Source organism: Podarcis raffonei, chromosome 12 (genome assembly GCF_027172205.1).
Source record: "Podarcis raffonei isolate rPodRaf1 chromosome 12, rPodRaf1.pri, whole genome shotgun sequence".
NCBI lineage: Eukaryota > Metazoa > Chordata > Lepidosauria > Squamata > Lacertidae > Podarcis > Podarcis raffonei.
Window position 1 is genome coordinate 18,760,590 of NC_070613.1, and position 14,625 is coordinate 18,775,214.

Consider the following 14,625-nt stretch of genomic DNA (forward strand, 5'->3'; position numbering starts at 1 on the left):
CCCTGCCTTTCAGCGGCCGATCAATAACAGTAATGCATAATCGTCAGTGTTCGCATTATCTGTTGTCAAATAGGCAGTGTTCTTCTGTCGTGGTTATCTAACTGCCTTCAGGTAATACTTACAGATGGAACTTGAGGGCTGTTGGTGATTTTAGGAATGAAATAGAAAGCACCATCCGACTTTTTTTGTTGTGCACTGCAATCCTGCTTAGCACGCCTGCCTCAGATTGTAGACTTTGCTGTTATCTTTATGTTTCAGCGTGTTAAGTTTGCCTCTCTTCCTGCATGTCATGATCCAAATGTGTGTGTGTGTGTGCATAAACCCATCACCTCGCGTACGTGACAAAGCATATTTTTGCCTGCAAAAGCTCCTGCCATGAAACCAATTCAAGATGCCCTTAAAACCAATTTGCCATCTGCTAGCCCAATTTATCTCACAGAGCTATTGTGAAGCTATGCACACCGCCTTGCACACCTTAGAAGAGAAGCAAGATTTTAAAATGTGAGCCTGAGGTGGGATTAATCAATGGTTGCTTGCTTGCTTGCTTGCTCCTTCCTTCCTTCCTTCCTTCCTTCCTTCCTTCCTTCCTTCCTTCCTTCCTTCCTTTCTTCTCAGACTTTCTGCAGGGATCAGCTGCATGACTGAGTTTTCCATATGACAACAGGTGTGGCACAGGAGCATGTCACATGGAGAAAATGGCTTTGCAGTCCAAATTGAAACAGATCAAATTTTGCCCATAGGCCAGACCAATAAAACCATAAATTGATATGGTGTTCAAAACAAAAAATCTAAGTTCCATAAATAGGCGTAGTACAACTTTCTTAAGATGCCGGGTGAAACAGAAAGGTCTTTGTCATTGTGTTCAGTCTATGGTGATTACTCTGTGAGGGTTAACTCACATTTGAAGAGTAACTATTGGGTGTCACAATCAATGAGCAACAAACATGCATTCATCAAGCTGCTCTGTTCAGGCATTCATATACAACTAGAATCATGGGAGTGTGGAGTCAGCAACCACATCAACTCATCCACTCACTGGGGCAGAAGTTCTTCTAAAGAGGGACGCCTACTCCATTCATGAAGGCACACTGTTTGATTTTGAACCCTGACCACACAGGGTTCTAATGTCACACAGAGGTCTAAATCATGCAGGAAGGCTGCACATATACAGCAGGTTCCCAGCTTCACATCCTCCTCCTCTTCCAACGCATGAAAGGTGTTGAGGCCAGATGATGAAGATGCAACACAATCAGGGATTCTTCAAGCCATTATAATTGTGTGAACTCCCAAATCCAGCCTGTGAGTCTCTAAGAAGTTGCAGTACTTCTCTTTTGCCACCGCAGATCAAAATGAGCTCTTATCTGGAATTTCCTGATCTTATGCCATCCTCTCCTCTTCTACATTTCTCCAAGAAGCTATTTTCTAGTTTAACCCTGCTAATTTTAATTTCCTGACCTCCCCTGATACTAGAAAAAAGCTTCACAAATCTATTTAACAGCACAAAAGCATCAGACCTGGCAGCACAATCCGTCTCTTTTTGTCGTCAGCCAGACAGCCCAAAAGAAAGCTGTAAGCAGTTGTGTTAACAAGAACACAATTGCCCCCTTTTTCCCCAGGAAAAAAAAGGCAATCAAGCACTGTTGTCATTTGAAAGTATACAGCTCTGTTCCTGATGTTAGATGCTGAAAGGGCTTTTAAGACTCTTTAAGCCATTGATTCGCCTGCAAAAAAAAAAAATAACCCCATGCCATGCCACAGATCTGAAAAATATGCACATAAATGCAAGCAACTGGATCAGAGCGCTGCTGAAGAACAGTTTACATCAAATCTTTAACCTAGTCTTCAGATTTTAAGGCATATATGCAACTAAGTCCTAAACCTCTGGAAATCAATGACCCTGAGTTAGTCATGCCCATTAATTTAAATGGGTCTTCTCTGAGTAAAATGGGATGCGCATGGCACTGTGGTCTAAACCACAGAGCCTAGGGCTTGCCGATCAGGAGGTCAGCGGTTCGAATCCCCACGACTGGGTGAGCTCCCGTTGTTCGGTCCCAGCTCCTGCCCACCTAGCAATTCGAAAGCATGTCAAAGTGAAAGTAGATAAATAGGTACTGCTCTGGTGGGAAGGTAACCGACGTTTCCGTGCACTGCTCTGGTTCACCAGAAGCGGCTTAGTCATGCTGACCACATGACCTGGAAGCTGTCTGCGAACAAACGCCAGCTCCCTTGGCCACTAAAGCAAGATGAGTGCGCAACCTTTACATTTTCACTCTGAGTAGAACTAGTAATAGCCATAACCCTAAGAGCCTGTCAATACCCCATCTTAATGTGGATTGTGAATCCTCCTTTAATTCCCCAGAGGTTCCCTATGTTTTGAATAATAAAATGAAGCTCAACTTCAATCCTAAAAAAAGGTCAACAACTTTGGTCAGCCCTCATGCATGTTCATCAAATCTTGCCCTCTTTGAAAAAAGTTTGGGCACCCCAGCTTTAGATAATAAACACAGACACACACAAAAAATATTTTTAAAATATCTATACCACTTTATATTTTTAATAAAAATCTCAAAGAGGTTGACAGCATATTAAATCAATAAAACAATTACAGGAGCCTCTTTTGTAGGGCTCTTTCATAGGAATATTTAGGTTTATGCGATAAATTAGGCCACAACTTGATTGGTTACAAATGTGAGCGGTTTGGCTTAGGCATTGGGTGAAACCAGGCTATATCCCGACTCCTGCCCATCTGCAGGGAGTCTCACTAATGGTAAACCACCAGTAGGGGGAGCCCTATGACATACGTAAAATCAGGGCACCATGAGGGGTCCAGGTTTTGGACAGGATCGACACCCCCGGATCCCTTTAACAGGATACCCTTATCGAGGAGGAGCAGGCAGAGACTACAACCATAAACAAAGGCTTACCCAATGCCTAACATTACAAAGTTGTGCTGATTGCTACAAGGTAGGTGAAAACCAAATGGCTGGTGCCAATCTGCCAAGTGGAAAAATTCCTACCCGGCCCCACCAATATGGCGGCTGGCATTTGTCCATAGCAAAGTCGCTGTTATAGCAATGCATGAAAAGGGGACGGGTGGGCTGGGAGATCTGGTGAGAAGACGAAAGGAGGAAGCCCCCCAGCCGTGCCATGGTTTAAACAGCCCACGACCATGCCCCCGGCTGTGACAATTCAACAGCCGGGCATGTGACAGGGCCGGGAGTCAGTGCAATGAGGGCGGCATTCCTCCACCTCCCAGCCGGATCACTAAGAGGTCCCGGATGCCCAGCCGCAACACCAACCACCGGGGAAGGTAAGCAGACTTGTGGGACAGCAGTAGTTGGCAGACTATGCTGAAGGAACAAGGGGAAATTAAAGGAGGCACAAGGGGCTCACAAGCCACATTAAACCAAAATATGGATGTATTTCCATCTGTGTGTTTCCAAACCTCTGTTTGTTTCTTCTGAGATCTGCAAAGAATCCACCATTTGAGTTTCCCATCCAGGGATGGGAAACCTGTGGATCTCCAGATTTTGGGCTCCACTTGCATCAGGCCCATTGGGTCACCTGGAAGGTCAATGACTCCACATCACAGTTCTAAGTATTTATTTTTATTCCCCACCCCCACGCTTTGGGCTCATTGATTGAGCATTCCTGATGCTTGCAGGCCTTTGAGGAACCTTGACAAACTCTCCTAGGGTTGACTTCTCCTAAGGCACAGCATCACTTGGTTTCTTGCATGATGGGTAACTGATGGATGTGAAGAAGTCCACCAGTGAAGCAGTAGACTGAAGTGATCCCATTGTGAAATATGCCATGTCAGATTGCAGGAACACAAAGTTGTCCTTTGAATGCTCTTCATCTTAAAACTAAAGCTCCCTGCATAGGGTAAACTGCATGGGGTAAATATTGGAGCAAGGGAAACTATGCTAAAACCTTCTCCCTGGTGTACTACTTACTACATGCAGAGTGGTTGCTTGAGTTTTTACATGGCGGTAGAATTCAAAGAGATGAATCGCCTGCCCACCTGCAGCCTCCAAATAGATCTGTTAAATTAAAAGCCATACCTACTAAACATTTACTGTTAAATTTGTTCTGCTCAGGTGTAATTCTTTGCCTGATTAAATCTTTAAATTGCAATTTCTCCGATTCAGTGATTATGCACTTTCCCCCCCAAAAAAGCACAAGGCAGCACTTTGAAGCAACTATAACTGCAGCGCACAAAGCAGAGTTCACATCCCACTTCAGTCAGGACTCATGGGCTGTTTCTGACCTACAAAATGCAAAAATTGATCTCATCTCATCTCTCTCTCTCTCTCTCTCTCTCTCTCACACACACACACACACACACACACACACACACACCAGTGTTGTAAGAGTGAACAAGGCATGTAAACAACTTTGTAATTAAAAGTAATTTATGCCTGATTGGAAAATACTGTTTAGTCTTTATACAACACTTATTTATACAGTTATACAAACACATTCTAATGCTTGTCAGGCATTAGAATTACTACAGTTAAATATATTTCATTGTGCTTCTTAGATCTCAGATTTGAGCAAACATATTTGAAAGAATCTTTTACAAAGGAAGCCCTCTTGCACTTGAATGTGACAAAAACTATTTATCAGGATTATAATCTCCTTTTTTAAAAAAAATATGATATAAACGAGTCACTCAAGGGCAGCTGGAGAAACTCTGCATAAGGAAAATCCAAATTCCCTACAGTGTCCAAGAGTGAAACCTTTAAAGAGGGGGGGAAAGCTGGTTAGACATTTGCAATAACCAATCATGTAAAAATATCTCATGCAATGACATTTTACCTTGCGCAGTTGAAGACCAAGGTTCAAGTCTCTTTTGTGCTTTATTTATGAGTTCAGGCACCACTGTGGTGTTCCGAGCTTCTTTATGAGGGCAAAAGAAAAGATCAGACTTCCAGTTCTTTATCTTCATTCTCATTGTGTTCATCCAATCACCAGTTGTGGCCATTATTTCTTAGGCTTCTTAAAAAGCAACTTCTCTCCTGGGCTGACGCATTTTTATTTTTATTTCTTTAAAGGAAGGTCAAATGAAAGACTCAGATATGAGAACTGAATTTCAAGAATCAAGATTAGCTTCTTTTACTCAACAGCTACTTTCAAGTTAACCTTAACGTGCCAGATTCAACACAGCTTTGAAATATATGGGCCACTAACAGGATTACAGTTGCTTGAATGTCAGGGGGTCTTGCTGGTAATACCGCCATATTTTCCTCCATTTTTGGCCATGTTTCTAAGGCCCCCTCCTCTCTGGCATTTGCCTAACCCTTATCAATCCAGCTGTCAGAAAATCCTCATACCACCCCCAGTCCTTCCTATACATCCATATGGAAAGTAAGGTAGCAATATTTCATGTTCAAACAGTATGCTATGCAAGTGAGGTGAGGTCACCAGATGGAAAATATCAAGAACCTATTGTGTCTTTTCTTGTTGCATAGGAGAGAAGAATTTCAGCAGGTGCAGCTTCCATGACACCTGCTTAAACCCCATCTTTTACCCAACTGTTAAAAGTGCAAGAGCACATCCTTCTTTTCCATCCAGCTTCTTTTTAAAAAAATAAAATAAATGCAGTTTTCCCTCCAGCAAAACACAATCATCCTAATTTTTGTTTTGGCCTGGAATATATTCCCTTAACTCACATCTTCCTTGCTTGCCAGAACATTTAAATTATTAAGGTTTCACATGTATCGTTTCAGAAACGGATGTTTGTGTGACATTTTTATGCTCTCCCAAAGCTTACATCTGCAGGGCTTCATAGTTAGAGAGAGAGCCGCAACTGGCTATATAAATCTAAGCTACTTTGAGCATAAGCACAGGAAGGTGCAGAAACACCACACTCTCTTTGATACTAATTTTGGATTTGTTTGCCTTCCTTCCTTCCCGACGCTCCTGCCTAGGAGGCCATCCTTTACTGTCAGTTGTATTTTGACTGCAACTTGCACGCCATCACCTTTTCATGTTTTGTCATCAGGGAACAATCAGCAAACCCACATAGGAGCATCAAAGGCATCTCTACAGGAAGGCCTAACTCATACAGTGACCCGTTTCCTGCTTCTGGCTACCAATTGGCTAAAGAAACCAAAGGCTTTGCGGCAGAGCGTAAGTGGGTCACATAAAGGTCACAGGAAGGGCAGCAGCTAAGATAGTCAGGGAATTATTGTATTAGCTGTTGAACCTTGAAAGCCAGCCTGGAGGGCCACAAGTTCCCTATAAGTGTATGCCTCTCTTCAACCAATATAACAGGTGAGAAAAGTGCACCGCTACAATGGGTTCTATCTATATGATGCATTGTATGTGCAGGTGGCACTGTGGGTTAAACCACAAAGCCTAGGGCTTGCTGATCAGAAGGTCGGCAGTTCGAATCCCCATGACGGGGTGAGCTCCCGTTGCTCGGTCCCTGCTCCTGCCAACCTAGCAGTTCGAAAGCACGTCAAAGTGCAAATAGATAAATAGGAACCGCTCCGGCAAGAAGGTAAACGGCATTTCCGCGCACTGCTCTGGTTCGCCAGAAGCAGCTTAGTCATGCTGGCCACATGACCCGGAAGCTGTACGCCGGCTCCCTCGGCCAATAAAGCAAGATGAGCGCTGCAACCCCAGAGTCAGTCACGACTGGACCTAATGGTCAGGGGTCCCTTTACCTTTACCTTTATGTGCTTCAAATACACTATCTCCAAAACTCTTGTCTGTCTGTCCAATTCAATGCCGCTGGTACAAAACATGAAGCAAGCTTAGCCCTAAATGTGCTTGCAGCATGTACTCCAGCTTGCCCCAATGACATATCCTTGAACAATAATCAGCCATGATTTTCCATCGTGTGCAGGTCACAAGCAATGAAAGATATAGGTGGCTCACCCTCACGTACACACGCATGTCCCCTAAGTTCTATGGCAACTATTGAAAAACAGCACATTCTGAGGGGCAAGGCAGTCCCTTACTTGACTTATCCTTCTCCGCTGTCCACTTCCCTCTTAGAATGAATTGTGACCTCCTAAGTCCCTTTAACTGACAGTCCATCACATGAGCCTTCTGCAGGGCCGGCCCACCCATGAGGCAAGGAGAGGAAGGTTGCCATTTGGAGATCCACCTCAGGTGCCAAAATGTATTGGGCTGGCCCTGCTTATCATGGCAAAAGGACTAGAACATGGGTAGGCAAACTAAGGCCCGGGGGCCGGATGCGGCCCAATTGCCTTCTAAATCCAGCCCGCGGATGGTCCAGGAATCAGCGTGTTTTTACATGAGTAGAATGTGTATTCTTTTATTTAAAATGCATCTCTGGGTTATTTGTGGGGAATAGGAATTTGTTTTGTTTTGTTTTTCAAAATATAGTCCAGCCCCCCAAAAGGTCTGAGGGACAGTGGACCGGCCCCCTGCTGAAAAAGTTTGCTGACCCCTGGACTAGAACAAACCTTCTGACATTGCTCTGATGAAAAGAGGGACATCACATTCCATAATGATAATTTTACCATTTATGCCCCACACATCTTACTGGGTTGCCCCAGCCACTCTGGGCATTTTCCAACATATATAAAAACAGATTAAAACATTAAACATTTAAAAAACTTCCCTGTACAGGATTGCCTTCAGATGGCTCAGGGGTTGGATAACTCCATACCCTCCAACATTTCCCCAATTAAAATAGGGACATCCTAAGGAAAAGTGGGACATTCTGGGATCAAATCAGAAACCAGCATGACTTCTCTAAATCAGGGGTGTCCCTGGAAAATAGGGACACTTGGAGGGTCTGCTAGAACAAAGCAAATTCCAAAGCAATGTGTGGGTTGCACAACGCATACTTGCCCCCCTGCCAGTGCCAGCCTCTTTTCAGCTCCTGTTTCCACATGCCACAATACCTGCTTGACAGGTACCAGATGCAATGGAGCTGGAATTTCTGCCTGGGCTCTGTTGTAATAAACCAGAGAGAACAGCTGTGCTTTTAAACATCACCCCTTCATTTCTAAAGAACTTGCATATGAGAAGCTCTTCAGGGGGCATGGTTATTGCCTAAGGATAGTTAATAAGTAGTTAAATATGCTGAAACATAAGCCGGGGGGGGAGAAATAAGAGGGTCCATCCCTGTCCCCCCTGTTTCTTAAAATTTAACTTAATGGGCAGCCTGTTCTATCCTGATGTTGTGGACTGGATAACCAGATGCAAAAGTACTAATAACTCTTGTTCAAAGTGGAGAGATATTCATACTAAATAGGACTAGAATATTAAATCACTGAAAACGTTCTTGTTTGTAACCAAAGGTGGTTCCAATTGCTGAACAAAACATGTTACAAATAAACAGTGATTTGGCAATGTCTTTCAATTGCACCATCAAGCAAGCCATTTTCAATTTACTCCCTTTTACTTGGCTGTTTTTCATCTGCATTTTACTACTTACTTTATGACTTTTCTAATGTGACAATTTAAATATTTCTCCGTGGGATGCTTCCATTCATCATCCTGCAACTTACTGAATTTGCGCTGAAAGGGGAAAGGAAAAAAGGCAGTGAACTTTAGAGAAAAGAGTTGCTCGAGTCATTCAGACTGCTTTGCTATATTTCAATAATAGATTAAATTATAAATTTTATCTCATTTGGTTTACTAATCTCATGCTAATAGCCAGTCTGTAGTTATATATAGTCTTATATTTATTTTACCTGATTATTAATTTTTTAATTCTCAGCTAGATTTCTACATCTTTTGGAGTGAATTCTGATTGTGAGACTTGCAAGTGCTTTATATATAGATTAATGTAGCGTAATCAAATATCATACTCATCTTCAAATCTGTTTAACTATACCTGCATTTATTTCATAGTTTAACTGTGCATCTATTGAACTGAAGTAATTCAGTTAATAAATATTGGTAGTCTATTCAGTCACAACCTGCTTATCTCCTAACGTGTGTGTATGTGTAAAAGAAGTTGTGGAAGGGGAAACCTGGGTCTGGGACCATGGCACACACTGCTGTTTCAAAGGCAAATGGGAGCGTGGAGTAATGTTCAGTGGGAAATTGTGCAGAGGAAAGAGTCAGACCCCCTCTCTGAGGAACACTGCAGTCCTGATCCAGTTGGGCTCCACCATGACTGGTATTCATTAAATTACCTGGGAATACACACCACTGAATTTACTAGGACCTACTTCTGAGTTAGGATTGCAAGAGGTGGACTTTGGTTTTTCAGATTTCAGCAGCACCCTGTGCAAGGCTGGAATTTGGCATGCGCGCGCACGCGCGCACACACACACACACACACACACACACACACCGCCTTCTATTCTGCTCAATTCACTATGTCCTGGTTGCAATGCCCTGTGGCGCCCCCTAGGGTCAGCACCCAGTGCAGTGGAACCAGTCACGCTGCCCTAAATCCACCTATGGGGTAACTCACTGGGGAGTTTTGTGTGAACAAGGTCAGAATTGCTCTGCACTGACCTTAACTATGTACCACGGAACAAATTTAGGATCTGGCTGTGGTTTATTTTAATTCAGTCTAGTATAACCTTCGTAAGGTACTAAACAACAAACTGGACAACTGAATCACCCTTGTTTACAATTTGGGACAAAATAAAAAAAGACCCTGTCTTTTTAATCTCTGTGAAGGTGGGAAAATATATTTGGAAGCGACTTCTTTTCAGGCTGGCTTAGAAGGTTTATTGCAATGCAATTTACACAGCTGGACAGGTCTACAGGTGGCTCAAAATGCATTAGAGAAAGTGACTTGACTTCTGCAGGGGGGGAAGAGACAGGAAGTCTCTCTGGGATTGAGGTTGTGCCAGGGATTAACACAGCTGACTGGATAGCAGGTGGCTGCAAGTATAAATTTCATGCTAACATATTCATTAGAGCTCCCTTGCCTCTGTCTTCCTGGAATTGTAAAGTGCTGCTGGTATCACCCTAAGGAAGCCCGTCCAAGGACACACTGCTTTTCTCAGAACAGAGGGGAAAGCAAGCCCAGATGAATATGAAAAGAATGAACACTTCCACGGTCCTCATCCCTTTTTCGTCACCTCTGCAGAACATTGCTTTAGGGTGAGACTTTCAAATGCTGCTTAATAAGGGAGTTAGGTATGCAAACCTGATTCCATTTGGAGCTGAAATAGTTTGGAATATCTCAGCCTCAATTAATTTATTTATAAGAACCCAGAAGGTGTGACTGTGTTCTGCTAACTAGCCAATCTCTTCAAATACCCATTTATAAACCCAAACACCCAAAAGGCTTAAGAGACATACTTTCTATAAGGGTTTATTAAAAAGAAAGGGGGGAAAGATGAATATATCAGTGATGTTTGCTTTTAATTTGTTTTTGTTTTTTCATTAATAAATAAACATATTCCATAAACGTGCTGAATAAAACAGAAGCAGAAAACACACTTCAAGAACAGTGGCAGGAAAAATTTGAACTGATGCCTGAAGCATAAGGTTTCTCTCCCCCACCCTGTAAGCTACACAAGACAGCATCATAAATCTTCCTTTTGACCTAGTTTAGCATATGCTACCTTCCTTGCTAAAATATTCACACACAATTAAATATCCATGGGAAGGCAGGAAAGAGACAAGAATATGGGGTGCCAGGGCTAGAGGAATCCATAAGGAAGACTGTAGCTCAGTGGTAGTGCATCTGTCTTGCATGCAGAAGGTCCCAGGTTCAATCCCCAGGGTCTCCCAATAGGGCTGAGAATATCTGCTGTCTGAAATTGCTCTGAAATACTGGAAATTTGCTGCCACTCAGTGCTGGCAATATTGGGCTAGATAGACCAGTGATCTGACTCAGTATAAAACATTTTCCTATGAGCAACCCACCACACTGAACAAGCTACCATCTCTGTCACCCAGAATTTAAGCTGGAGGCAGCCTCTTAAATGGAATAATTTGATGCAAGAGAGGTAGGACAGAGTCACAACCACAATTTACATGTTCTGCCTTAACATATAACGTTGTCTTAACTGGGTCAGATTACTGGTCCAACTAGCCTAGGACTGTCTGCATTGGTCTATAGCTTTCAGTGTCTCAGCCAGAGGACTCCCCTCACCCCAATTCTACTCGGATCCTTTAACTAGATATCCAGGGATGGCTTATTCATGCTTTGGTGACATCCAGGCTAGTGCACAAGCTCTCTGTGTTGGGCAACCGTTGAAAATGGTTGAGAAGCTTTATCTAGTGCCGAAGGCAGTAACCCATGTGTTGATTAGTCCAAATGGATTTTCCACTATGGAACTGGCTCTCAAAGAAGGAGGGAGTGATGGCAACCAGGTTGGATGAACAGACATATTCATATCAATGTATACCAGCCATGATTGGTCCTGTTTGTCAATTTCCCACAGGCATCTGGTTGGTCACTGTGAGAAGGGGATGCTGGACTAGAAGAGCAATCGGCCTCATCTTCTTATGTTCTCATATCTTGCTTCTCTTGAAGCAGCTGCACTACTGGGCCATAAGAAGAGCTCTACTGGACAGGACTGAATGCCCACCTGGTCTTTCCATAGCAACCAACCAGGTGCCTACAAGAATTCCACAAGCAGGAAATGAGTACAAAGCACTCTGTCTCTCTTTATGCTTCCCAGCAACTGGTCCAAAATTGCTGTTTCAATCTTTAAACCCGCTCAGTATCTTGGGTTTTGGTTTTTTCATGGGACATTTCATCTCATATAAGATCCCAGCCCTAAATCCCTTGAGGTGGCCCTGCCCAAGGTTCCATTTTATGTAGAGACCAGGGCAGTCTCTATAAGGAGCGCAGCCTTCTCTGTGGTGGCCTTTAATACTCTGGCACTTCCTTTCAAGAGAGGTTCATTCTGCCTCCCTCTTAATGTTTTTTGCAGAGTGGAGGTGCATTCTTTTTTGTTCTGATTGCTTCTTGTTCTTGTTCCATTGACTGAGCTGTCTTTACTGCTGTTTTACTATCATTGCTGTTTTATTGAAATTGTCTTGTGATTGGAATTGATTTGTGCTCTTTTATTGGATATTGTTTTTATTCTTCAAACTGCTGTGACATTTTATGATCACGTTACATTTTGAGGAAGGGCCATAGCTCAGTGATAGAGCATTTGTTTTGCAAAGACAGCTTCCTACATTCCTATATATCCAGTCAGGGGCTGAGGATCATTCTTACAAATGATTCCCAAAATGGAACTAGTAATATATGGGGGGAAATGGGCATTAATACAGAGGAGCCAAGTGTGAACACTCAGAAAACCCACTTCGACGTCTGGCCTCTTCAGTTTCTCACACAGCAGCTCCCTACACCAAAACTATTTCCTTTTCTTTCTTTCTTTTTCATTAAAAGAAAGGCTGAGAACTATGGCAGGGAGCAATAAGGCAAATCCAAGTTCACATGCTGACATCTTCCACTCGTGCATTGCACCAAAACTAAACACCTGCATGCCTTTTCATGCCATATACTCATATTTAATGGAATTATGAATATTTTGTTGTTGTTTAAACAGAGGAATAATCTTAATCAAATAAATACATAATTGATATCACACGTTTGGAATGAGTGAGAACTGGACAGTGGAAAACTGACTTCTGTAACCGCTCAAATCCCCATGAAATATTTTTTTATATGTCACATATGCAAGAAGCAACCTGATCTTGAATGTCATCTGTTCTGAATTATACATGCAATTATGGTAAAATCTATACCAGATCGCATGTTATTCCTTAGGATTATGGTTCAATCGTTATTAAAAACTTTTAAGCACTTTCAGTTGGCAGATTTATGAAGTCCTTCATTCGGAGGCCACATTCTACAAGTCTGAGGTTCCCATCACTTAGTTAGTCTTCTGGTATGGAGAAACACAGGGAGATTATAATTGGACATCTCACTGAAATCTCTTAGTAGAGTAACATTTGACTGTATTCTGGAGAACCCTGGTGTTTCTCAAAAACTTATTGGGAGTACGTCAAAGAAAGCATCAGTAATGACAACAACCCAAGGAAGAATTGAATATTATTGTTGCTGTTTTAAAAATATGACCTGCCCTTCACCAGCAGGCCCCAGGGTGGGTTACAACAATTTAAAATACAGAGTTGAAAACAGAGTGCAGTCTTTGGGAATATGGTGGGCCCTGAAACCATACATCTGATATGTCAAAGGCCAGAAAATATGTTTTTAGGTCACTGACTGGTAAATCAGGACCTACTACTGGGTTGTAGCCTGATCCAAGGTAGGTTGCAACAGGAATACTACCACCACACAAATATATGGCAAAAGGTTAAGAAACAGTTCCTAAATGTATGTTTGGGTTAAAGTGGGTCCTGGGTCCAAAACATCATTGAATGTCAGTCACAAACTAGATGTGACTGGGGCAGCATTGTTGTTGTTTTTTGTTTTGTTTTTCCTTTCTTCTTCTTCTTCTTCATCACCATCATCATCATTATCACTTTTTACAAAATGAAAACGCCTCAAAATGACAAGAAAATACAACAGCTGAGAAGTTAAAAATAATAATTGTTATGTATTGAAGTTCTCACCCTGGCCACCAGGGGGTATTGTGTATATAGTTTTCACTCAGGTCCATGTACATTAATTTAGGCGGGAAACCCTGAGCTGTTGTTGTTACAGTGTTGACAGCCGGCTGCCTATAAAAGCAGGCCGGCTGAGCTGTTTGCTGTTCAGTTCAGTTCCAGCTTACTTATAAAGAAATACAGTGGTACGTCGGGTTAAGAACTTAATTCGTTCCGGAGGTCCGTTCTTAACCTGAAACTGTTCTTAACCTGAAGCACCACTTTAGCTAATGGGGCCTCCCACTGTGCCGCCGGAGCACGATTTCTGTTCTCATCCTGAGGTAAAGTTCTTAACCCGAGGTAATATTTCTGGGTTAGCGGAGTCTGTAACCTGAAGCATATGTAACCTGAAGCGTATGTAACCCGAGGTACCACTGTACTTGGAGAAATCTCTGTGTCGTCTGCTATGTCCACCCACTACCTAATAATAATAATACAAAATCCCAAAAATGTTCAATTATCGCAAGTCCCTACCCCAGATAATGGTGGGCACCATTTTACAGAGGCCAGCTAAGTTACCAAAGGCCGTAGTGAATTAAAATGTATTAGGCCTAGTGCCTGTTTGCACCTGTATCTCTCTGTAAAGTGTGAGGAATGAGATTTAATTTTCTCAGAATTTAAAGAATGGGGTGTGCATTCCTGTAAGTACAGGGTGTTTGTATTTGTCAAGGGAAAGGTTTAATGCCTCCATTTCCTCCTGATCAAGATCCATCAGTCGCCATCTTCAGTGCCTCTCGCCAGAAACTGAAGACAATTCTTTCGGTGGCCTTTAAATTGATTTCTCTCCCACCCCACCCCCTGACTACTGCTCCTTTAAATGTCATTGCATTTGACGTTTTGTATTAGTGCTTTTTGGTTCTTTTAACTATTTGTACTTTAATGTATTTAGGCTACACTAAATAGATGAAGATTAAGAAATACACTAAAAATGAACAATAACTGGTTTTATTTCTTGGCTTCTGAGGTACCACTATCAGTCTAGCATCCATCTTGGAACCATTCCCCAGAAAAGAAACAAGCCTTGAGGATGTGCAGTTCCAACTTTTTTCCTCAAAGAAACACTTTTGCCATTTGGTCACTAGGTGGCAACCACATAAA

General features: G+C 42.5%; 1 long non-coding RNA gene across 1 annotated transcript; it reads right to left on the bottom strand.

The window, feature by feature from the left end:
* Nucleotides 1-4,757: 4,757 nt before the first annotated feature.
* On the bottom strand, nucleotides 4,758-14,377 carry LOC128398453 (uncharacterized). The gene is made up of 3 exons (XR_008327125.1): nucleotides 14,096-14,377; nucleotides 8,423-8,505; nucleotides 4,758-5,049 (listed from the first exon to the last, which is right to left on the bottom strand). It is a non-coding gene; the product is annotated as an uncharacterized LOC128398453 (long non-coding RNA).
* Nucleotides 14,378-14,625: the final 248 nt, after the last annotated feature.